Here is a 27,667-nt window from a genome sequence, read left to right on the forward strand (position 1 = left end):
ATGTTAAATATAATTACAATTACTTTTTGAAAAGTCATTCTGAGGAAAAAAACATGAAAAAAATCAACCAAAAAATCTTGAAGTGATAAGTATTTTTGTATTTCTCCCCGCCCTGCACAAGTAACTTTTAAATGGGTTATTGTGATGTCTTCTCAATCTCTTTCTCTGCCTTTCCATAGCATTACTCAATGTAATTTATCTCTTGGTTTCTGGGTAAATATCATTTTCATTTTCTCCTATTATTTTTCTGTTTTCCTATACACTACTTACTAATTGCAGATGTGTACCGTGAAAATGGAGGTACCAAATCTGCTGTTTTCAATTCTATTTTAACCCCCATTTGTGTATTTTTCAAAACTTGATGAATAATATTTATTCAAATGTCCCACTCAACCTCACAACGTCAGCATATACAAAGGTAGTACAATTATTCTTCTGGCCCTCTAGACTCGAGATGACTCTTTCTCCTCTGCTCTATTTTTGGTCCCATCCAGCTGACTCTATAGTTCATTTACTAATTACATAAATAGCATTTATGTAAATTTTATAAGTCGTATATATTTTGAACAGAAATGTAAGCTAGTTCTAGAGCTTTGTTGTTTGTTTGCTTGGTTGTTTGTTTCTCCGTTTTTGTTTTTTGTTTGGTTGTTTGTTTGAACCTCTATCAATATGGGGAGGTGGGAAATTTGTTGTGAAGTATGACAGTGGTGTTTAGTGGGAAAAGCATGGACTTGAAAGCCAGAAAAACCTGCTCAAATCTTTCCTTTTTTATGAACTAACTGTGTGAATGTGGACTACACACTTAATTTTATCAGACTGAGTTTTGTTGAAGGATATAGTGAATTGTAACATGTAAACTTATTGAATATAGAAACTATTTAAATTTTTTTTGGTTTTTTTGGACATAATGTTGAAACAGAGAAAAAAGGTTAACACCTGACTAAATTAGGATATCTCCATATTGAACATCTTTGGAAAATTTATATTACAAGCAGCAACTAACCTAGAATTAACTCAAAATCTATGACATCCTTGACTAGGAGTTCAACCTATATTTTAAAACATTAGTGGTTAAAAAAAAAAACCACTCTACTTGCCAAAATCTCTGTTTATGTATTTAAAACAATTGATTGAGCCAGGCACAATGACTCATATCTGTAATCCCAGCACTTTGGGAAGAAAATAATTAAATACTCAAGGCAGGCAGATCACAAGATCAGGAGTTTGAGGCTAGCCTGGCAAATGTGGCAAAACACTGTCTCTATCAAAAAAATACAAGAATTAGCCAGGCATGGTGGTGTGTACCTGTAATCTAAGCTACTCAGGAGGCTGAGGCAGGAGAATTGCTTGAATCCAGGAGGCAAAGGTTGCAGTGAGCTGAGATCACACCACTGTACTCCAGTCTAGGCAACAAAGCAAGACTCTATCTCAAAATAATTAAATAAATAAAAATAAAAATAAATAAAGCAATTGACTGTTAAAAAAAATTCCTCCTTGCATGGACCCAAATTACCTCTCCTGTTACACAGCTCTTCCTTTAATTTAAAGTTATTGACTGCAGTGATACTGAAAGGAGTTATATACATAAAAATCATTCAAGAAAATGTTTTAGGCTTCCACCATGCCCTCTACTAAACCAAATGTTGCTTATACTAAGCAGTCCAGATTTCTTATAATTCCTGGAAATTATGCAAAGCAATTTTGTTATATAATGCATGAACCTCTAAGGAGTTAAACATTTCTCAAAATAATTCTGAATCTGAATTTTTCTACTTCTATAAACTACTTTACTCGTTTCAGAAATAAATGCAAAAATGAAGAGTTTCTCTTAATCCAGAAGAGAACACATTACATAAAGCCAGACATGGAACAAATACTTCAAGTTTGCCATCCACCTTTGTTCCATCTTCCATATTCCTTTTCTTAATGGTGGAACCCACATATAATTGTCATCTGTGCCCTACTACTGAGGCTTATAAACTAAAATGCTGAAGTTGGGCATTTAATTATTTTCCCACATACACTTCTGTGAAACTTATTGCAATTCTTTATATCTACATTGCTTTTTAAGAAAATGTATTATTAGACCCAAGAGAAGAACCTAACATTATCATATTAAATCTGTGCTTTTAAGACTTAGTATAATGCTCATTTTTATCATTGTTCTATAACTAAAGTATTTATTATCTTCATTGAACTTTTAGAAATTGAGAAATATAAAAGCCATGTATTTTATATCTTTTCTAAGGTCACTGATAAAGATGTTGTTAAATATAACTAAGCATCTTTATCTCTTTTGATATCGTTTCATTAGTCAACAGTATTAAAGTGTGAATTAACTGGTTATAAATCTACAAAAGTGCTAAAATTTGTCAACTGACTTGATGAAATCAGAAATGTAATTTTTGTATATACATATGCACACAAAGAGAATAAATCTAAGTTTTAGTGAAACTTTTTGGTTCTTACTCCTTCTTTCTCTTCCATATTTATGTAAATTTTACTTGAATAATTTATACTAAAACTCAGCAAACAACAATATCCAATACATTCTTCTGTGCTTCATTTCCCTTGGAATTTTCTAAAGTCCTGCTCTACTTTTTCACAGCTTCTCAAAGATCATCAGGAAACGTAATAGCAATCCCACTTTGTCACATCCTAAATTGTGTTTTATTCAAGCCTTGACATTTAACCTTACCCAAAACATCTGTAGACTGTCAACCTGGGAGTTTTTGGAAGTCACTTCATCCTTGAAACCTGTCTCCAAGATTAGAAACCCTAAAGGTGTTCTAATGAGCCACTGGGTTTATGAGCCACTTCTCTTATATCTCCGGCTTCAATGTTCTTCTATCAATGCTAATCTTATGAATAAATCTATCTCTAACAGTACTTAAATCCTCTATCTCTAAGCATTTCGTTATAAAAGTGGAACTCACATACGGATGGGTCAAATAGAACAACATTTAATAAACTAAAGTACTAAAAGGAGATATTTTCCTTTAATAATTGTTATCAGGCCTATTTTGATCTCCAATCTTTTCAAAAATCATCTTTTTGGATTACTTCCCTATTATTGTTATCTGTAAATCTTGGGCAAAAATATGATCTGGATGCTTTCCCCTCAGGAAGAGCCCTTTACTTTTGAAGACTGTCAAGATTTGTTTAGTGTAAGCCTAATGTGCAAAATTAATACTTGATATACTCTGATGTGGCACATTACAGATCACTAGGACTGATGGGTTCTCATCAAGACTGTAAAGACAAATTCAAGGTGTTTACAAAATCTTTTGTTAACCTTGGTTTATGATCATCTATCTTCCCAAGGAGTATTTGTATTTATGCATTTAATAAGCAAAGATTTAGAGAATCTGAATCACAGTTGTATAAACTTGAATCTGAATAATGAAATATGTTCCAAGAGTATTCCCAGACCCATTGTGACTGAAACTTCTTGCATTACCTTGACCTGGCCTAGATTGGTTCAGGAATTACCTCTAGTTATAGAATATATAGGTAATAGAGACTGATATGTTTATTATTTTCAAATATACTGTATATTGATGCCTTGAATACTACATAAATTTATGACAATAATTTTTATGAAATATAATAGTTTAAAAGGAATACTAAATTTTTAACAAAAATAATGAGACATAGTACTACTTCTTTATAAAGTGATATTTAAAAGATTAGAATCACCTATTTGCTCTTCTAAAAAAACTTGGAGAACTATTGAGATGATGAAAAAAATAATCCAAACTATGTAAACGTAAATCTATTTACCACAAAATAAATAGTGTCATGTTAATTTTACTTAGAAAATACTGTTGAGTTTGTCTGCATTTTCTTATATAATTCAAGATACCATCATTTCACCTAAACGAGGGTAACTAGTTTTGACTCTCTAACCCTCCTATACCCTAATTTATGTTCCATGCTCCCCTGAGCATTTTAAAACTAAACTTGGGCCTAGAGCAAGATTACAGACTAAGGATATATCTTCACATTATATTTCTCGAGATAATAAAGTTATTATAAATAAATATACGAACAACAATATGTCCCTTTAATAAAGAAAATAGAATGAAAGTCATTAAAAGAGAAGATATTTCACAAATTCTGGTGAAGTACACGTGAGAAAAACACCTAGAATTCTGGTGGGCAGTCAGTTCACCCAGCACACATTCAGGAAAACTATAAATGCAACAACGGAAAGTTAAGAATGAGGAACAGAGATGAAAAGAGAGGTATTATATCTGAAGGTTTAATTTGAAGGGTGTTCAATCTTTTTGCATCCCTGGGCCACACTGAATGAAGAATTGTCTTGTTCCACACATAAAATACACTAACACTAATGATACCTGATGAGAGAAAAAGAAAGGTCCATGCATTCCATGCATAAATCTTATAATGTTTTAAGAAAATTCACTAATTCATGTTGGGCCACATTCAAAGCCATCCTGGGTCGCATGCAGCCCACATGCCACGGCTTGGACAAGCTTGGAACTTTAAACAGAAAAGAGGCAATGATGCCACTACTCTCCTGGGCCCTGGAGAAAAATGAAAGCCATTTCATTTTAAAATTTCATTTAAGTCTCTGCTAAAACAATCATTATCACATAAGATGGGAATGCTCTCAGAAAGTAGAAATATGCTGCCATGGGTGAAAGTTCCCAAAGACCTGAAAGATCCAGAGGTGTTCCAGGTCCAGACGAGGCTGCTGGAAGCCATGTTCGGCCAGGACGGATGTCGAATCCCTTACATTGAGCAGGTCAGCAAGGCCATGCTCGAATTGAAGACTCTAGAGTCTCCAGACTTCACCGAGGTCATGGTTTACCGCTTCTATTTGTACCAGTTCCAGACCAAGTGAATGTTCCTGTCCATGGCTGCGTGGCACGGCCAGCGCCAGGAGCGAGGGATGCTCAAACTTGCGGAGCCATGAATGCCCTCAAACTAGGCTCTTGGATGAAGTGAACCAGTTTCCAGCCAGGATGAAGGCCACGATGTATAGATTAGGTTGTGGCCAGAGCTGGACTGATTTCTCAAGCCTGAAGAGTTAAAAGAAAACCATCTGTTTAGGGGGTCTCTGACCTCGGGTCTGAGTCTTGTGAATATGTCTTTGATCGTTGCTAATAAAAGTTTTTTTTTCCACTTTTAAAATTAAGAATAAAGTTTTAAATAAGCAGAAAAAAAACTGTAATAAACTATATGGAGAAACTAGGGCAATTTTAAAAGACCAGAATAAAGTGTTCTAAATTTTTGCACTTAATTGCCTCAGTAAAATATTCTGCTTTATCCAAAGTGAAGGCTGTCTATTGAAAATTCTGTCCACACATACATGAACTACAATCATCCTTTGCTTTTCTTTATATTATATATGGAGACATGACCATGAACTGCTAGTTATTTTAGGAAAGCTTGATCATGAAAAGGGATGATCTAAAAAAAAAAAAAAAAAAAAAAAAACATGAACTGGAGGAGACACAGATATAAAACTTTGAGGAAAATTAATTTGTAAATTTGATGCTAAAAGAAGTACTTTTGGGGACCAAGAAAAATCACTAGCAAAATAAGAGATAAAATTGCTAAAATAATAAAAGAAACTAATCACAAGCATGTTAGAGGACAGGGCCGAAGAAATCTCCTTAATATAAGCATTATGCTATATGCAGCAATTGCTTAATATAAGCAATTTCTCTATCTAATAGAAGCAATATATTTCTTATATACTTTTTCATATATAAGATATTTTAGTTGAGGTATATCAGCTAACAGGAGTTCAAGGATAAAAAAGAACAGAAAATGAAGGCAGGGCATAATAGAAAATAATTTGCTAAAGTTTAAAAGAAGTGTTGGTCACTAAAAAAAGGATTTGACAAACTATTGAGTAGAATGAATAAAGTTAGTGACCCACATCCAGAAATTGTATGTTACCAATGATAAAAAGAAGATTTATAAAGGATTCTAGAGAGAAAAGAAAGAAATAGATTGCAAACAGACCATCTCTGTCAGAAGAAAGCTATACCTTTAAAAATCAGAGGGAAAATAGTAGATAACTTACAGTATATTAGAAACCTATACTCAGAAGAAAATGACTGTTTCTAACTTCAAAACCTCCAGAAATTTATCTTACACACCTATCTTCTGATATCACTAAAGATATACTTTCGTATAATGAAGGTTATAAAGAAAAAGACAATGGAGGACCCAATGTACAAATCCCAACAGGGTAAACCCAGAATGGCTACCGGTCTGCAGGCATTTAAAACAATCTTTCCAGTTTGGGGAAGAAGGATAAAATATTCCATAAGAAATCTTTGGGAAAAGCTGTTATTTACATATATATAACTTAGATAATATTATTTGAGAAACTTGAAGGACATAAAATACTGTAATAAAGAAAAAATATAGCAAAAGCTTTAATAGAAAGAACTTTACTAGTTGCTAGGCACAGTTGTAAGCATTTTGTGCACACTAATTTATCTACTCATCACAATAATCCTATGAAAAATGTACTATTAGTATCACTATTTTTTTCAGATTAGGAAAGTGAATTTACACAACTAGGAAGCAGGGAAGCTTGAATTTTAAATCAGTCAGTTTGACTCTGAGAATGCTAAAGAAATGCTGAATAAGAAGAAATAAAAACAAAAATAAATTAAAATAAGCAGAAAGAAAAGAAATACATTCACAGTACACTACTTCCTCCTGCAATAAATAATATTTAAATGGTTGCAGTATATAAACATCATTGATCTTTATAATTATTTAAAAGGACATTTATTCTTACTCCTAACATTACCACGGGTTGAAGGGAATTCTCATTTGACGTTTTTAGAGGAAAACTAACAAAGAAACACTACAAGCTTTACTCTAAGATTCTTCACCACTCTGTAACTTATCTGCTGGGTGATTCTAATTGCAAATGCTTAGCCCAGCGTTTTTTCTTTCTCCCATTCCGCCACCTTTCTACCTTCTAAGATGGTATATCTTGGTCTGCTCTTGCTCTCTCTCCATGCAATTTTCTCATGTTGAAGCAGTCTGTTCTTTCAGGGAAGGTCTGCCATTGTTCTGGTCAGTCTGTGATGACTTAATTAGTATTAGCCTCTTATTTTCCAGTTCAGCTTTTATTACCAGTAAAACAGGCATTTTTAGTACTCCTCTCTTTCTTCCTCTCTCTCTCTCTCTCTCTCTCTCCCCCCACAGCCCCTGCTCCATCCCCCTCTTTCTTTCTATTGATCCCAGGCTCAGAAGAATTATAAATCATTTAGAATCACTATGCTATACGTAAAAATGTAATATAAAAGTACTGTCAAATGAACTAAATATGACCTGAGGACTCCGTACATCTATATTTGAGTTCTTGTGGACCAACCATAGTCTAGGGTAATAGACAGACAAGATTGAAAACCTATATTAGGAATATACACCTGTAATGATAGCTGAGTGTTGGTCAATCCCAAAGGACATACTGCAACCACTCATAGACTTCTGAGTGTTCAAACTGAGTTCAATAAGGCAAACGCCAACCTGTAACCAATCTAGCGGTTTCTGTACCTCACTTCCAATTCCTATGCATCCATCTACTTTTTTAATCTATTAATTTATTCTGACCACGAGACACCCCTGGAGTCTCTCTGAATCTCTTGTGATTCTGGAAACTGTCTGATTTGTGAATCGTTTCTTTTTCTTTTATTTTTGTTTGTTTGTTGTTGTTGTGTGTGTGTGTGTGTGTGTGTTTGCTCATTTAAACTCCATCAAATTTAATTTATGTGAAGTTTTAACAGATCAAATGTGGGATTCAAATATAAAAATAAAGGTAAAATATAAATATGCAAGTGTGAAATGTGGAAAAGTAAGTGAAGAAGTACAGGTATCAGAAAGGATAGAGTGATAATATTCTTATCACAGAAAGTAGAGTCTAACACACAGTTTATTAGCAGTAGCTATATAGATAATGACAACTAGTACATAAATAAGTTTTAATCAATAATCTCTTCTGATCTATTTAAAGTCCTACTTTTAAAAGTACTTTGTACATCCAAATTCTGAGTCTTGCAGAGTTACTGAATCAGCCTGATTCTGCACTGTCCCCGGGGCTGACATAATTGCAATTTGCTCAGTCTGCCAAGTTACCACTCAATCTTATGTTTTCCAGCTTTCCAAAACGTATTGTTCATTTCTTCTCTGAGGTTCTCTTTGCCCTTCTAGTCTCATGCCTTTATGAAAATTCCTGCTGCTGTTATTTTCATGGTATCTCAAAGAGCACGGAGGTAAACACGTATATTTGGTCTGCCATGTTCAATTTGAAGTGCTACCATTCGTTTCAACCATCTATACTTGCAGTTTTGAAGCTGTCTCTGCTATAAAATATAATTATACCATTTCTTTAATTCCTTTTCTATACAACTTTGATTATCTAATCCATCATTCCAACCACTGTCTTATCAAAACTCCTTAGGTTTTATGCTCTCTTAGTAACTATCCAGCTAAACGCCAGTCTCTTCTTTTGGCTCACACCTAAGCTGTGAAGTGATGTAGTTACTACAAAGAAAATAATATTTACTAGAGTCTGGTAAGGTAGCAGGGGGCAAGTGAGGGTAGAGATGGTCAATATGTACAAAACTATAGTTAGGTAGAATGAGTAAGATCTAGCATTTGATAGTACAACGGAGTGACTACAGTCAATAATAATTTATTCTACATTTCAAAATAACCAAAAGGGTGAAATTTGAATGTTCCTAACACAAAGAAATGATACATACTTGAGGTGATTGATACCCAAATTACCTTGATGTGATTATTACACATTGCATCCCTGTATCAAAACATCACATGTACCCCCAAAAATATATACATCTACTATGTACCCATAAAATTGAAAAATAAGCAAGTAAATTTAAAAAAATGAATAAATACACTAACATAACTAGCTCAATAATGTTATAATTTTATCATCAGATACTTCAGCTAGTTTTACAATACTGACCAATGTGTGTAATTAATCTTTTCAATATTTTTCATTTCGATTCGAAATATACTTCAAACCTACACTAGAAGTATCTCTTACTCTTCCCTCGGGTTCTCTTTGCCTTTCTAGACGTATGCCTTTATGAACATTCTTTCTACTGTCATTTTCATAATATCTCAAAGCTAATCAAGGAAAATAAGTATATACAGTCTGCCATGTTCAATTTGGAGTGTTGCCATTGTAATCTCTTGGCTAAACTCCCATAGCTTCAAATCTTACATTTCCCTCTACTTTTCTTCATTTTTTTTTTTTTTTGAGATGAGTCTTGCTTTGTCACCAAGGCTGGAGTGCAGTGACACAACATCGGATCACTGGAACCTCCATCTTTCAGGTTCAAGCGATTCTCCTACTTCCTCCTCACAAGTAGCTGGGATTGCAGGCACCCGTCAACACGCCTAGCTAATTTATTTTTATTTTAGTTTTAGTAGAGACAGGGTTTTGTCATGTTGGCTAGGCTGGTTTCAAACTCCTGATCTCACGTGATCCACCCACCTTGATCCCCAAAAATGCTAGGATTACAGGCACAAGCCACCATGCCAGGCCCTTTCCTCTTTTTTAATAGACCATCTGTGTAACTTTATGGAGAAAATAAAAGTCAAGAAAAATTCCAAGTTCTCAAAACTAAGCCATTAAAGCTACCATTCCCTGACTTACCTAATTATTGCCTTGTGATATTCCCACATATAATTGATGCTTTTCAGTCCTGATTGTATTTGATCTTTCAGCGGCACATAGCAAAGGGACCCTTTATTTAGTTCTTGGAAGGCTAATAGCCCTTGCTTTCGGTGAAACACCATGTTAGATTTCTTCCATCCAGCTTCTCCAATTTCTAATTTGTCAGCCTCTCTTTCTCTTCCTGGCTAATAAATGTTGGAATATTTTAAGGTTTCTTTTCTAGGATCTCTACATTCCTGACTTACTATTCACTCCCACCATCATCTCATCCATTTCCTTGACTACATACTCAAATCTTAATTTCTATAAAAGCGCTCTTCAACTCCAGACCCATTTATGGAGCTGTACAGTTCCCTGGCTCACATGTTACTTCCAGGGCACCATGTCTTACCCAGACTCTTTCTTCTATTTGTTGCTTTGAATTTCTACTGGCTTTCTCCACTCTATTCTCCACAAAGCTTCTAAAGGAATCTTTCAGTTCAAGTCTATTCATGTTGCCTTCTGCAGAAAAGCCCCAGTAACTTCTATTTGTCTCTAAATTGAAGTTCAGAGTCCTAAATAGTTTTTCAGATCCTTTTTGATATAGCCTCAGGTGTTATTTCTGGTATTATGCTTTACCACTATACTTTGGGTTCTCTTTTTGCCAGTCATCCTGTATTTCTTTCATCTCAAAGTCATATTCAATATTTTAAACTTGATGTGGTGTACGCTAAGTGTTGCCCGGATGCCAATCCAGGAATGAAGGACTTATTATTCCAGCATCTGCAATTGCCAGCAAGAGACATAGCTCAAGTGTCAGCTCCCTTCAGGGGTTGTGTGAGGAAGGAGAATTGCCTCACCCGAAGCTTCTGTTGCAATGGCATCACAGCTTGATTCCTCTTTCTGCTCATTTCTGTTTCTGTCTCTTTTCCTTCAACAAATGTTAATGCCAAACACTTCCTAATAAACTGCTTAATGCCTAGTCCATTTCTCACAGATGCAACGTGTGACACATAATGTCATCTCTACTTGGAACATTCTATTCTATTCCCTTATTGTCTTTACTGACTTGTCACTGTATGTGTCATTTTTTCCATGAAGGTATTCCTAGATTTCTCTGATTAGGATATTACGATTGCTTATTTGCAGTGTATAGCACTTGATGGTATATTGGAACAAAAATAACATAAACAGAGAATGTTACATTTGTTAAGTATTTTATTATTTTTTTGGAAACCTTAAGCTTGTGATCTTCTATTTAAGTGAGTATTCTACTATTCCCATTCATTGATTTATAGATGCTCAGTAAATGGACAGGCTTTTACAGAGTAGAAAAAGGCCATTCTATTTGGGATGATGTGTTCTTTTGTGAGTGACATCCCTTTGTTAAGCTGCTCAACCATTGTATCAATGGTTTACAGTGGAGAGTTTTCTGCAGTCCCTTTACCAGTCCCTTTTCAGTCACCTGGTTGGCCACTATGACCTTTATCCAAATAATGATTTCAAAATTACAGAACTATGGACTATAGCTTTGGATTAATTATGGCCAGCTATCATTCTTTCAGTTTGCCAAAAAATTCAAATTGCATCAATATATTAATTTTTCTTAGTAGAACTCTGTGTAGCTTAAGAATTGATAACAAGTTTTGATTAAATAAAGGACCAGCCAAAGTGGCAAAACCCTGTCTCTAGTAAAAATACAAAAATTAGCTGAATGTGGTGTCAGGTGCTTATAATCTCAGTTACTCTGGAGACTGAGGCTGGAGAATCACTTGAACCCAGGAGGCAGAGACTATAGTGAGGCAAGATAGCACCATTGCACTCCAGCCCAGGCAACAGATTGAGACTCCATCTCAAAAAAAACAAACAAAAAAAAAAAAAACAGAACCAAATTAACTTCAATGTTTACTCATGGCAGTACTGAATAGACCTCATTTGTATAAATTTAATATTAGATAGATGTGTTCCGAAAATCATTAAGTCATTTCCCACAGGAGAAGTTTCTTGCTGGTTGCATTTTTTTCTCACTGAATATGTTTTATTCACGTAAGTCAATGCTTTCGCCTTTTAAGCTGTACACCTTAAACTACAAAATCCTCTGTCCTTCTCTGTTGAAGAGAGTGCTCTTCAGGCTTTGGCTTTTTAATGGAAGTTTAATTCTAGTCTCAAATATGCATACCTGCTGCCCATTAAGCTTTTTGGCTAAAGAAAAATTACACTTCTGCACATTTTCTACCCTTGAGTAATACTAAAGACTGAAGCAGTATTGAATTAGACTTTTTCCTTTAAGTGATTGAATACTTAGACAGGACTTCCTAAAACTCCAGTTGCTATAGACACAAAGGGCATTGTATAAAAATGTATTCCCTTCGGAGAAAGCCCAAGGAGTCCATGCTTCTTTCTTTATTCTCTGATTAAATATAAAAACTAAGGCTTAGGATAGCGAACTCCACCTAACCAAAGTAATAAAAATAACCTTTAATAGTAATATCTGGCCGGGTGCGGTGGCTCATGCCTATAATCCCAGCACTTTGGAAGGCCGAGGCGGGTGGATCATGAGGTCAAGAGATCGAGACCATCCTGGTCAACAAGGTGAAACACCATCTCTACTAAAAATACAAAAATTAGCTGGGCATGGTGGCACGTGCCTGTAGTCCCAGCAACTCAGGAGGCTGAGGCAGGAGAATTGCTTGAACCCAGGAGGCAGAGATTGCTGTGAGCCAAGATCGTGCCATTGCACTCCGGCCTGGGTTATAACAGCAAAACTCCAACTCAAAAAAAAAATAGTAATATCTATTAATTTTGATTATATACAATATGACCATGCATTTGAAAACATCTATTAACCTTTCTAATATTTTTTTATTCCTTAAAGTAAGAAAACCTTGATTCTGTATGGCTTAGGTATATTGTCCAAGGTCTCCAAAATGTTGGATGGTAGACATAGGATTTAAAACTAGGTCTTTCTGGCTGGAAAACAAACGAGAAATGGAAGAATGGGTGATGTTCTTTTTTCTGTATGATCTAGATTTGTGATCATTGGAAATACTCCTAACAACTCTGAACTTCAGTTTAGTCATTAAAAAAATGTAGGACATTAAAATAATCTCTAAAATCTACTTAAGCTTCAAAATGTGTGATTTTTTTCAGTGAAACTTGGTACAGTTATGACTATTACAATATATGCATAAGTATATCTATTGCATGATATTTTGTGGTTATACTTGCTTATTAATATTTACTGGCTTGTACAAACATGCTCATTTAATCATCTCATAATATTAAGGGATACCACTAACATGTATCTGACAGGGCATCACTCTTTTCCAGCTCACATTATTATTATATTTAGGCTTCAATTCTTTTTAAGCTTAGGTTCCTGCTAGGTGAAATTGTGAAATTATCTTTCCACTTAGAAATTACTTTTTGAATATTTTCACTTAAATATTAATATTTAAATACTTTCAAAGCTATGAACATAAAATATGATTTCAATATATGAGTAATCATTTCAAGGTGCTACAAGGATCATGATAATGAAACATTTACACTCCAGTTGTGCTTACACTAGGTAAAAAAGCAATAGTGGGCATGTGCCCTGGGTTAAAAGTCAGATTTAGTTAATTAGATCATACACAAAATTTAATATGATTAATCCATAAAAGTATCATTTTTGCACAAAGGAAGATAATTTCCAAGTTGAGTGTAAAGTTTTATAGATGCACATAAGTATTCATAGTTATTTTTTGTAAATGGAATATACTTTTTCCACCTATTTTTGAAGTCATTGCTTAACTAAATTATATAATTTGCTGCTATCCTACTACTGATTGCTAGCAGATCCAAAAGATTGGTAGAAATACTCTCATATTGCAGGAGGTGATGGAATAAGAAGTTCCTCATTATTTCCAAGTAAGTGATTGCAGTGGTAGCCTCTGAAAGATTTCACAATTGGAATACTGGCTGTATATTGCTTCAAGCAGGCATACTTTGAAATGGAAGAAATAAAAATCCTTTTAAGACAGAAAAGTATATTTTCTGATATCTTCTCTTGTAGACATCTTACATAATTGTGATTGTTATAATTTGGCAATTACAGAACTTTTAAAATTGATTGTGCTTAAGCCAAGAACTATTATTACCACCATATTCAGAATTAAGAATCAAGCACAGAAACTTCATCAGTGAGACTCTCAGCCACTCTACCTTCTGTTAATCTGCACTAGACAATGAAAAGTTCAAGCCCAGCAACTACACATACTGAATAGCTGTTTAACACAGCAAGAGACAGTATTATAGTCTGGATACCAAGATTGCAACCTGAAAATTCTGAGCCACGGGCAGCTGTGGAAGTGAACCTTTCCAGATTTAATTAAATTTATACATGAAAATACTATGGACATTGCATCACACACCATGACAATCACCACTGGCTTTTTGTACTTGGGTGACAGTGGAAAACTATCATTCAGAAAAAGATACTGAATTCAGAAGACAATGCTGTAGAGCAAGTTTTTAATGAATAAAAATTGAAAAGCATTTTGCCATTTGCTGAATGTCTTTTGCCAGGATGGGAATAGATGGTGGTTAAAGTGGCATTTTTTTTTTGAGCAAGTACATGTTTTTTAATGCTTTTTATGCAATTCAGCATTGGACATATATATTCTGGGGCTTTTGATAATGATGAAATTTTAGTGCATATTTTCTTTCTTTAGGCCTTTGCAATAGGGAAGGCTACTGGCTTACTATTTATAACTTTTCTGGAAGTGCTTTTAAAAGGAGTAATTATAAATAACCAACAATAGCTGTCTTGTTACAATTAGTTTTCAGTTTAAAAGTGCAGCAACGTGTAATTCCCTATAATAATATACAGTAAGTCTTCACTTAAGTCATCGATAGGTTCTTGGAAATTGAAAATTTAAGGGAAATGATGTATGACAAAACTATTTTTGTTATATATTCATATTCATTCAATATTCATTATATCACTTTTATAATGATACTGAATAAAATGATGTTGAATAATATGATGTTATTCAAGAACCTGCGGTACAGTGTTTCACTTAAAGTACAGTTTTCAAGACTATATTGACATTAAATACATAGGGACCACTGCAATGAGATCTTGCAGTAGAGGAGTGAGATTGGTTTCATCTCTGAACACAGTGCGGGCAAGTGAAAATTTATAGCCAAGTAGCAGTGTGAAGGTCAGAGGATGGAAAATTGGTGAGAGGAAACAGTCAATGGTAAGGAGGTTTTTGGCTAAACCAACCTAACAGGGTTCTTGCTGAAAACAGCCCAGGGTTCTCATATATCTCCTAAGAAGTAATGGAGGATAAGAACCTGATCAGAGTAATCAAAGATGGTGAGATATCAAGGATGGGGGTGCTAGATAAACTGAGTTAATATTCTTTACTAAAACTGGATTTTACAAGCAGATATACAGATCAACCTTGGAATAGGGTCAGAATGCTGACTAAATTTGGTCAAACAAAAATCTTTGTTACTTTTTTCAGAACTTCTATAAAATAGCTGAGTAGAACAGAATGATACAAGTTTACCTATATGCCATTAAAAATCCTTTGTATTTTAAACACTTTAAAATTTCATTTTATTCATAAAAATAAATTAAAAATTTGATTTTTAAAATTTTTCATTTATCTAGCTTTTGTCTTAGAAAGCCAGTATTTAAAGCAATATTTGAAAATAGTGTAGCATAGTCCTTGAGGTTTCCAGGTCTGTGAGTAGATAACTATTCAATTCTTGACTTTGCTATCTAAGTGCTGGATGACCAAGTCACTTCACTTCTGTAAGCTTTTGTTTCATTTTGTGTCTATTTAAATAGTAATGTATGTAAAATACTTAGAGAAGTTTTCAGTCCATAATAAGAGCTCCATATGTGTCGGTTGTTATTCTCTTGAAATAAAACACAAATTTTATACTTCTTTCGTCTATAATTTTGTTTCTTCATTCAGTTGTACAGAGAACACACACAATTATAACATGACTGTATAAAGTTAAAGGCCTTATACATGAATTTAACTTTGGATACGGCTTTGAAAATCTGTTTTCTGAAAATAACAAAAAATAGCACAAAAAGATTAAGAATTAGGTGCCCTTACAAAAGACTAGAACAGACACTTCTCAAAAGACATCTGGGTGAAGGGGTGAAAGCAAACAGAACACACTGCCATGTGTGTACCTATGCAACTGTATTGCATGCTCTGCACATGTACCCCAAAACCTAAAATGCAATAAAAAAAAATAAGAAAAAAAAAGACATCTATGCAACCAACAAACATGAAAAAAAGCTCAACATCACAGACCATTAGACAAATGCAAATCAAAACTGCAATGAGGTTACCATCTCAAGCCTGTCAGAATGGCCATTATTAAAAATTCAATAACCAAAAAATGCTGGCAAGGTTGTGGAAAAACAGAAATGCTTTTGCACTGTTGGTGGAAATGTAAATTAGTGCAATCATTGTCGAAGATGGTTTGAGGATTCCTCAAAGATCTAGAACAAGAAATACCATTTGACCCAGCAATCCCATTATTGGGTATATACCCAAAGGATTATGAATCATTCTATTGTAAAGATGTATGCTTGCATATGCTCATTGCAGCACTATTCACAAGAGCAAAGACTTGGAATCAACCCAAATGCCCATTAATGATAGACTAAATAAAGAAAATGTGGTACAAATACACCATGGAATGCTATGCAGCCAAAAAAGGAATAGGATCATGTTCTTTGCAGGGAAATGGTTGGAGCTGGAAGCTATCATCCTCACCAAACTAACACAGAAACAGAAAACCAAACACTGCATGTTCTCACTTGTAAGTGGGAGATGAACAATAAGAACACATGGACACAGGAAGGGGAACAACACACACTGGGGCCTGTTGAGGGGACAGGGAGAGGGAGGGCATCAGGAAAAATAGCTAATGCATGTTGGGCATAATACCTATGTGATGGGTTGATAGAAGCAGCGAACCACCATGGCTCACATTTACCTATGTAACAATCCGGAACATCCTGTGCATGTGAATTAGATGCCTTTAGTGAGAAGGTTTCTTATACAAGATTCAATTCTTTGATAGAAAGTCATTATGAAAAAAGAAAAGAAACCCTTTGTTGAGCATAAGTGTAAACAATGTATGGTATGTAACAAGGTCAAGTTTTCTGCTAAAGAAAAAACACAGGCAATAAATTCTATGGTTTATTGAAAAGATAAGGGACTTGACAGAAAGGGATGTTATACCTTTCATATAAGTAACAGTTGTTTTGTTATAAGCTTATTGTGTTATACTTGATATGAGTATCAAAGGCATGACCTGATTGCAAAGACTAGAAAAGCTTTAGAAACATGGAATCAGGGCTATATAGAACTATGTGGTTTCATTATATATGGAAGCTGGTTTTGATTGCTGACATTTTAAAATTTTCATTTAATAATTTCTTTTGGTGAATATTAGATTGAAAGTGACCAACTCCCATCTCATTTACATAATGTAAATTTTTATAGGCACTAAAATCTGTCTTAATAACCTATAAAAAATAGAATATTTCATGCCTGAGGACAGTTATCCCAATGTCCCTGAACATGTAGTGCCCTCTAACTTTCAAAAGCAGAAGTTATCCAGTTAAGTTCACTTGGCCACCATTCTTGTTATGGTCTAGACACCAATCATTCTGCTCTCACAATTAGTAGCTAAGCCCTTTGGTGGTCAGTATACATTACCATTTACCCAGATTGTGTAAACAGGAAGGAGTGAACCATTTATTTAAACAACATGATATTAGCAAGAGGCTAAGGTCAGGTTCTACACAGAAAGAAGAATAAATGGCTGTGGAAGTCACAGTAAACTTTGGCTACTAGTATTTTTTTAAAGAAAAACAATAGTCACACTAATCTATAAAAAAACAAATTCATAGTCTTTAAGAAGTTTCTAGAAAATCCTATTCCATCTATTTGTCACTTGACATTGATCTTAGGAATTCTTCTCTCACTTTCTCTTTCTGAGAGAAACCTTTTTGGAAAGGAATTAAATTAGACACCATTTATCTAAAATTATCACTAATTTCTCTAATGGGATATTTTGATCTTTCATGGGCTTTAGAAACTCAAGTATTTATCTGTCTTCAGCCTCCACCTAAGTAAGCATGTGGGTAATGAATCCCATAAATTTCTCTTTGCTTCCATGAGAATTGGTCTCAAATCTAATAACCCATATTATTGTAATCATATTTTAAGATATTCTTAAAGTATCTTTGAACTAGTTATGCCTCTTTTCCTCTAATTGTTCTCTTTACTCAGTTGCAAAGGTAAAGAATATCGGACTTTGCAATTATTACTCACTCTTCCCTCATAAATAATATTATCCTCTCTGATATACAGAAAAAAACTCAGCAAGTAAAACTTTTAGTTATTTTACTATTAATAACCTTTCATGAAGAAGATTAACTTTTGAAAGGTAGTCCATTTTTTACTTACTTCTAAGTTTATTATCTTTCTCTTCACACTGAAAATTATTAGATCACAGTTTTGTTAAACAGAACTAAAGAAATGTGTCATGTTGCTTACCTTAATCAGCATTTCTCGTTGAGGTATTTACCCTCAGCCACAACAGCAAACAAGTAAAAACAACAAAAGTTTTAAGCTTCCACTAAGAAAAATCAGGTTATATACCAGAGATAAAAACCAGCCTAGGAGGCAGCTTTTCATTTGCACCACAAGATTCTGTGAAATAATGTAAAATCACAACTTGCAATGAAAATGGAACTTTGAACCTAGAGTATTGTACCTATTCAAGCAAGAAAATCTAATAAAGATATTTTAATCATACAAAGACATAGACTCTTGTATGACTGTTTCTTAATCCAAACCAGTTTAATTTTCCTCCCCTGGGAATTGCTTTCTCTATATGGCCTACATTTTATGCTTCCTCACAACATTCATTTGCAACATGCCATGGTTTTTCCAGTGATTCTGGCCTCGCCTGTTCATCATTTAAAGCTCAAAGTATCAATATAGGCTCAATTGGTCTCTGTGTATCTTAGTCCAAATATCTATAGTAAAAGAAACTATTTGATTCAGCCTAGACCCCATGCCTATCTTTGATTCCATCGTTAAGGCATAAGGACACCTAGTACCAATATACCCGTTTGAGCTATAGGAAATAAGAGAGTGGGGTAGGAGGCATATTATTTTGGAAAAGGGTAAAGGCAACATTGAATATGCATAGTAGATCCAACAACTGACAACTTTACATGGCAGCTTGATTATAAAAATTAAAATAAAAAATAAACCATACACTTTGACATTAAAGATGACTGGATTTGCTTGATTTCTAACAATGTTCCTTATAGCTAAGGTTAAATGATAAAAACGTCTGACTCTAAGCATTGCTGTGAAGAATTATAAAACATGTGATATGCCCAGTCTCATATCTAAAATGTAATATTTAAATAATGGTAGCTTTCTTTCCATGCATCAATCAACCAGTTAATTTAAGCCCAAAGAAAAATCACTCATTCCTGCATACATTATTTAAGTGATTAAGAAAAACAAGTTTATGATGGAGAGAGCTATGTCTTCAGAAGGAAAAAACATAAAGTAAACATTCACAAAGAATTTTCCACCATTAATCCAGGAGGAGTGCCACATCTAACGAACTGAGTAAGAGAGAGAGATACATACACATACACATATGGATTTATGTATATTTATTTCATAGCTTTTAAAGCCTTCTCTAAGATTGCTGCATTGGTCTACTTTTTTTTCCTCACTGAAAAACAGTATGTTTCCACCCTTTGATTCCATTAATAGGAAATCTACATTCAACTCATATGCACATGTTCTTTATCTTCTACAAGTGAGCACGGGCCATTTTCTTTAATTATCCAAACAGTATTTATGCTGTGTTGTCAGCCAAATTAAGTTAAAACTGCTGAATAAAATATTCTGAATAATAAAGATTGTACTTTTACCTTTCTATGAACTTCCACTGTATTCAATTACCACGTGATTTATTATTTTGTCTTCTTTATCTAGTTACTTTTCACCCATTACTTTGGTTTTCCCAACTATAAAGAACAATGCATAGTACCTAAATTGTATACTACATAGTTCCTAGTTTAATGTAAGTTATACTACAGGTATTCAATTCAATTCTACTGATTATTCTCTACTTCCCTTACATTTTAAACAAATTATTTGTTATGTAACACTGGATATGTTTCTGATAGTAATAATATATAATATGTTATACAAAATTTATTTTATAATATAAAAAATCAGGACATTATTCTTATAATATCTATATGACCTAGAAATTTTATATATTATTGATTTCCATTCTGCAATAACCATAGAAATCTGACTCAGATGAAAACTCCTTCAAGACTTAATACTCCAAAATGGTTCATGGCTTTTTATATATTATATTCAGCTAATCATTTTGCTTTGTTATTTTTACAACAGACCTACAAATTATTCAGAGATAATAATTCATAGACTTTACTTAATTAAAAACTATTTTTCTTTTTGACTATAAATAAGGGTAATACGTTAACAAAAAGAAATACATTGATGTTGGAACCAGAAGAAATGAGTCTTGAATAACATCCTGTTACCCTGTTAAGTCAGAATAGTAATTTCAAGAATTTGAATATATTGCACACTCAAGAGTGTAGCATTATTTCAAATAAATTACACTACAAACCTTAAGAATTTGTAATCATGCTCATCGATAAATAATAATCTGTAGGGCAAATATAAATGGAGGTGAAATATAGAGCAGTATTTTAACAGAAACTCAACTCCCTAGGCTAATCTATGCTGATTGCTTTTGCCTGTACAGTTGGTTTCTGCAGATAATGGCATAAACTCCAACTCTGCTCCCCAATGTGTGACCTCAGTGAACTTCTCTATTTACACTGCTTATAAGTAAACATTAAAAAGGAAAAGTCTTCATTCAACCAACACAAAAATTTATAGTATAAGCACCTTCAAAAAAATAAAACTATTGAGAGAATTAAAGGCATTTCATGTAATTAAAGGCATTGCAATCACAGAGTTTCATCCTGTATCCCGTAAGTTTTTGTAACTATATTTTTTAGGTGATAGAACTAATGAAACCAATATTAATAAACCCAAAGAAAAGTAAAAATTTGGATTTTCAAATTACAGTTTCAGGTACGTCTTTTAAAATTTAAAACAAGGCATCTAGATTATTGATCATTAATAAATGAAGAATTATTTGTATAATATCAGCAATGTTATATTAAAGGTGGGTCTCCTATTATTTTATGGTTTATCGCAATTCTTGTTAGAGCATTAGAGATAAACAGAAGAAAATTAGAGAGAAGAGAAAAAAAGTCAAAAATACCTTTTCTCTTAAAGTACTGCAATTCTACTAAAATAAATCAACATTGTAACTGTTACTTCTGAGCAGTGCAGGAAACTTTAAAAGTAGCCATATTTGTATATATATACATAAAATTTTATTTTTATTTTACATATTATATTATTTATAGTTTATGGTTTTGATTATGGGTTATAGAAGAACAGACATATTTCAAATCATACTGTACATCTTATAAGCCATAGTTTCTTGGAAAAAATATTGAATTATTTTCAGAGGTTCAATTTTCTCTTAATTTAATAATACATATTCCTTTTTTTAAAATTTTTATTGCATTTTAGGTTTTAGGGTACATGTGCAGAGCATGCAAGACAGTTGCATAGGTACACACATGGCAGTGTGTTTTGCTTTCTTTCTCCCCTTGACCCACATTTGGCATTTCTCCCCAGGCTATCCCTCCCCACTTCCCCCTCCCACTGGCCCTCCCTTTTTCCCCCCAATAGACCCCAGTGTTTAATACTCCCCTCCCTGTGTCCATGTGTTCTCATTTTTCATCACCCGCCTATGAGTGAGAATATGCGGTATTTCATTTTCTGTTCTTGTGTCAGTTTGCTGAGAATGATGTTCTTCAGAATCATCCATGTCCCTACAAACGACACAAACTCATCATTTCTGATTGCTGCATAATATTCCATGGTGTAAATGTGCCACATTTTCCTAATCCAGTCTATCATCAATGGGCATTTGGGTTGGTTCCAGGTCTTTGCTATTGTAAACAGTGCTGCAATGAACATTCGTGTGCATGTGTCCTTATAGTAGAAAGATTTATAGTCCTGGATATATACCCAGTAATGGGATTGCTGGATCAGATGGAATTTCTATTTCTAAAGCCTTGAGAAATCACCACACTGTCTTCCACAATGATTGAACTAATTTACACTCCCACCAACGGTGTAAAAAAGTTTCTTTTTCTCCACATCCTCTCCAGCATCTGTTGTCTCCAGATTTTTTAATGATCACCATACTAACTGGCGTGAGATGGTATCTCAATGTGGTTTTGATTTGCATCTCTCTAATGACTAGTGATGATGAGCATTTTTTCACATGATTGTTGGCCTCATATATGTCTTCTTTCATAAAGTGTCTGTTCATATCCTTTGTCCATTTTTGAATGGGCTTGTTTGTTTTTTTCCTGTAAATCTGTTGGAGTTCTTTGTCAATTCTGGATATCAGCCCTTTGTCAAATAGGTAAACTGCAAAAATTTTTTCCCATTCTGTTGGTTGCCGATTCACTCTAGTGACTGTTTCTTTTGCCATGCAGAAGATGCGGAGTTTCATTAGGTCCCATTTGTCTATTTTGGCTTTTGTTGCCAATGCTTCTGGTGTTTTGGTCATGAAGTCCTTGTCTACTCCTATGTCCTGGACGGTTTTGCCTAGATTTCCTTCTAGGGTTTTTATGGTGCCAGGTCTTATGTTTAAGTCTTTAATCCATCTGGAGTTAATTTTGGTGTAAGGTGTCAGGAAGGGGTCCAGTTTCTGCTTTCTGCACATGGCTAGCGAGTTTTCCCAACACCATTTATTAAACAGGGAATCCTTTCCCCCTTGCTTGTTTTTGTCAGGTTTATTAAAGATTGTATGGTTGTAGATATGTTGTGTTGCCTCCGATGCCTCTGTCCGGTTCCATTGGTCTATATCTCTGTTTTGGTACCAGTAGCATGCTGTTTTGATTACTGTAGCCTTGTAGTATAGTTTGAAATCCGGTAGTGTGATGCCCCCGGCTGTGTTCTTTTTGCTTAGAATTGACTTGGCTATGCGGGCTCTCTTTTGGTTCTATATGAAGTTCATGGTGGTTTTTTCCAGTTCTGTGAAGAAAGTCAATGGTAGCTTGATGGGGATAGCATTGATTCTGTAAATTACTTTGGGCAGTGTAGCCATTTTCAAGATATTAATTCTTCCTAACCATGAACGTGGAATGTTTCTCCATCTGTTTGTGTCCTCTCTTATTTCGTTGAGGAATGGTTTGTAGTTATCCTTGAAGAGGTTCCTTACGTTCCTTGTGAGTTGTATTCCAAGGTATTTTATTCTTTTTGTAGCAATTGTGAATGGCAGTTCGTTCTTGATTTGGCTTTCTTTAAGTCTGTTATTGGTGTAGACGAATGCTTGTGATTTTTGCACATTGATTTTATATCCTGAGACTTTGCTGAAGTTGCTTATCAGTTTCAGGAGTTTTTGGGAGGAGGTGATGGGGGTCTTCTAGGTATACTATCATGTCGTCTGCAAATAGAGACAATTTGGCTTCTACCTTTCCTATTTGTGTACCCTTTATTTATTTTTCTTGCCTGAATGCTCTGGCTAGAACTTCCAGTATTATACTGAATAGGAGTGGTGAGAGAGGGCATCTTCTCTAGAGCCGGATTTCAAAGGGAATGCTTCCAGTTTTTGCCCATTCAGTATGATATTGGCTGTTGGTTTGTCATAAATAGCTTTTATTACTTTGAGATACGTTCCATCGATACTGAGTTTATTGAGGGTTTTTAGCATAAAGGGCTGTTGAATTTTGTCAAATGCCTTCTCTGCGTCAATTGAGATAATCATGTGGTTTTTGTTTTTGCTTCTGTTTATGTGGTGAATTACGTTTATAGACTTGTGTATGTTGAACCAGCCTTGCATCCCCGGGATGAATCCTACTTGATCATGATGAATAAGATTTTTGATTTGCTGTTGCAATCGGCTTGCCAATATTTTATTGAAGATTTTTGCATCGATGTTCGTCATGGATATTGACCTGAAGTTTTCTTTTCTTGTTGGGTCTCTGCCGGGTTTTGGTATCGGGATGATGTTGGTCTCATAGAATGATTTGGGAAGGATTCCCTCTTTTTGGATTATGTAAAATAGTTTCAGAAGGAATGGTACCAGCTCCTCTTTGTGTGTGTGGTAGAATTTGGCTGTGAACCCATCTAAACCTGGGCTTTTTTTGTTGGTAGGCTCTTAATTGCTGCCTCGACTTCTGACCTTCTTATTGGTCTATTCATAGTTTCAGCTTCCTTTTGGTTTAGGCTTGGGAGGACACAGGAGTCCAGGAATTTATCCATTTCTTCCAGGTTTACTAGTTTATGTGCATAGAGTTGTTTGTAATATTCTCTGATGATGGTTTGAATTTCTGTGGAATCTGTGGTGATTTCTCCTTTATAATTCTTTATTGCATCTATTTGGTTGTTCTCTCTTTTCTTTTTTATCAATCTGCCTAGTGGTTTGTCTATTTTGTTGATCTTTTCAAAAAACCAGATCTTGGATTTATTGATTTTTTAGAGGGTTTTTCGTGTCTCTATCTCCTTCAGTTCAGCTCTGATCTTAGTTATTTCTTGTCTTCTGCTAGGTTTTGAGTTTTTTTTTTTTTATCTTGCTCCTCTAGCTCTTTCAATTTTGACAATAGGGTGTCAATTTTGGATCTCTCCATTCTCCTCATATTGGCACTTATTGCTATATACTTTCCTCTAGAGACTGCTTTAAATGTGTCCCAGAGATTCTGGAATGTTTTGTCTTTGTTCTCATTGGTTTCAAAGAACTTCTTTATTTCTACCTTCATTTCATTGCTTATCCAGTCAACATTCAAGAGCCAGTTGTTCAGTTTCCATGAAGCCATACGATTCTGGGTTGGTTTCTAAATTCTGAGTTCTAACTTGTTTGCACTATGGTCTGAGAGACTGTTTGTTATGATCTCAGTTGTTTTTCATTTGCTGAGGAGTGCTTTACTGCCAATTATGTGGTCTATTTTAGAGTAGGTGTGATGTGGTGCTGAGAAGAATGTATATTCTGTGGATTTGGGGTGGAGAGTTCTGTAGATGTCTATCAGGTTTGCTTCCTCCAGGTCTGAGTTCAAGCCCTGGATATCCTTGTTGATTTTCTGTCTGGTTGATCTGTCTATTATTGACAGTGGAGTGTTAAAGTCTCCCACTATTATTGTGTGGGAGTCTAAGTCTCTTTGTAAGTCATTAAGAACTTGCCTTATGTATCTGCTGCTCCTGTATTGGGTCCGTATATGTTTAGGATTGTTAGCTCTTCTTCTTGTATCAATTCTTTTACCATTATGTAATGGCCTTCTTTGTCTCTTTTGATCTTTGTTGCTTTAAAGTCTATTTTATCAGCAATGAGAATTGCAACTCCTGCTTTTTTTTTTTTTTTCTTTCCATTTGCTTGGTAAATCTTCCTCTATCTCTTTATTTTGAGACTTTGTGTATCCTTGCATGTGAGATGGGTTTCCTCGATACAGCACACTGCTGGGTTTTGGTTTTTTATCCAATTTCCCAGTCTGTGTCTTTTGATTGGTGATTTAGTCCATTTACATTTAGGGTTAATATTCTTATGTGTGAATTTGATACTGCCATATTTTGATGCTAGCTGGCTGTTTTGCCCGCTAGTTGATGTAGATTCTTCATCATGTTGATGCTATTTATCATTTAGTATGATTTTGGAATGGCTCATACTGGTGACTGAGATTTTGTCACCACTGGCAGGCCTGGTGGTGACAAAATCTCTGAGTACTTGCTTGTTTGCAAAAAATTTTATTTTTCCTTCACTTATGAAGCTCAGTTTGGCTGGATATGAAATTCTGGGTTGAAAGTTCTTTTCTTTAAGGATGTTGAATATTGGCCCCCACTCTCTTCTGGCTTGTAGAGTTTCTGCCGAGAGATCTGCTGTGAGTCTGATTGGCTTCCCTTTGTGGGTGACCCGACCTTTCTCTCTGGCTGCCCTTAGTATTTTCTCCTTTATTTCAACCCTGGTGAATCTGATGATTATGTGCCTTAAGATTGCTCTTCTTGAGGAATATCTGTGTGGTGTTCTCTGTATTTTCTGCATTTGAGTGTTGGCCTGCATTGCTAGGTGGGGGAAATTTTCCTTGATAATATCCTAAAGAGTATTTTCCAGCTTGGATTCATTCTCTTCATCACATTCTGGTATGCCTATCAAATGTAGGTTAGGTCTCTTCACATAGTCCCACATTTCTTGGAGAGTTTGTTCATTCCTTTTTGTGCCTTTTTTCTCTAATCTTGGCTTCTCGTTTTATTTCATTAAGTTGATCTTCAACTTCTGATATTCTTTCTTCCGCTTGGTCAATTTGCCTGTTGAAACTTGTGCATGCTTCGCGAAGTTATCGTATTGTGTTTTTCAGCTCCTTCAATTCATTCATATTCCACTCTAAGTTATCCATTCTTGTTATCATTTCCTCGAATCTTTTTTCAAATCTTTTTTCAAGGTTCTTAGTTTCTTTGCATTGATTTAAAAAATGTTCTCTTAGCTCACAAAAGTTTCTCATTATCCACCTTCTGAAGTCTAATTCCATCATTTCATCACCATAATTCTCCATCCAGCTTTGTTCCCTTGCAGGTGAGGAGTTTTGGTTCTTTGTAGGAGGCGAGGTGTTCTGGTTTCGGGTGTTTTCCTCCTCTTTGCGCTGGTTTCTTCTGATCTTTGTGGATTTATCCACCTTCCATCTGAGTAGTTGCTGACTTTTCGATTGGGTCTCTGAGTGGATGCCCAGATTGTTGATGATGAAGTATTTCTGTTACTTGGTTTTTCTTCTACCAGTCTAGCCCCTCCACTGTACGACTGTTGAGGTCCACTCCAGGCCCTGCTTGTCTGGGGTGCACCTATAGCAGCTGCGGAACAGTGAGGGATGCTACCAGTTCCTTTTTCTGCTATATTTGTCCCAGAATGATGCCTGCCAAATGTCAGTCTTTTGGATATAGATGGGTCAGGGAGCTGCTTGAGGAGACAGTCTGTACTTTATAGGAGCTCAAGTTCTGATCTGTGAGCTCTGTTGTTCATGCAGGGCTGTTAGGCTGCTACATTTAATTCTGCTGCAGCAGAACTCATTTAAAAAAAACCCTTTTTTTCTCAGATGCTCAGTCTTGGGGCAGTTGGGGTTTTCTTTATGAGTGTCCGTTTTGCTGTCCTGCCCAGCTAGGAGGCAGTCTAGTCACTATTTGCCTGCTGAGGCGCTGCCCTTCTGGTGTGAGGTCCGCCCTGTTGCTGCAGGCTCTGCCCTGCTGCTACAGTCTCCGCCCTGCTGCCACAGGCTACGCCCTGCCCTGGAGTCTCTCTGTTGTAGCGGATTGCCTCGGCAACGGCAGGCTGCGTCAGCAATGGGAGTGTACCTCAGTAGGGGTGGGTTGCCTCGGTAATGCCAAACGCCCCTCCCCCACCGAGCTGCACCATCCTGGGTTCAGCTGTGCCCGCTTTGAAACTCTCCACCCGGAGCATTTGGATGTGCTGTTTTGTTTGTCCCATTGCCCTGGCCCTAACGCCATTTCCCTGGAATCTCCTGGCCTGGCTCACTGTCCAAGTCCCATTCAATCAGATGGATATGCCAATCTGCCCTCTCAAGTCTCAGATTGCTGGTTCAACAGGGCACCCGGACCAGTGCACTTTGTGTGGAGTGCTGTGGAGTGCCACTGCACTGCAGCACCGGCTGCCGGCTGCACCAGCCGCCAGCTGCACCAGCGAAAACTGCTGCACTGGCGTCCCACATCTCTTTTATACCTGGGAATTTCCCCGTTCTGTGGGCAACAAAGATTTGTCTGGAAATGTGGCCCTGACTCACCCTCCACGCAT

General features: G+C 35.3%; 1 long non-coding RNA gene and 1 pseudogene across 1 annotated transcript in view; one reads left to right on the plus strand and one right to left on the minus strand.

Annotated features, from left to right (window-relative positions):
* LOC118148474 (uncharacterized) overlaps nt 1-27,667 on the minus strand; it is a 497,078-nt gene that overhangs the window by 150,304 nt on the left and 319,107 nt on the right. The gene's annotated exons all lie outside the window — the stretch shown is intronic.
* On the plus strand, nt 4,625-4,974 carry LOC100396250 (developmental pluripotency-associated 5 protein pseudogene; annotated as a pseudogene).

Source organism: Callithrix jacchus, chromosome 16 (assembly GCF_049354715.1).
Source record: "Callithrix jacchus isolate 240 chromosome 16, calJac240_pri, whole genome shotgun sequence".
Classification (NCBI taxonomy): Eukaryota; Metazoa; Chordata; class Mammalia; order Primates; family Cebidae; genus Callithrix; species Callithrix jacchus.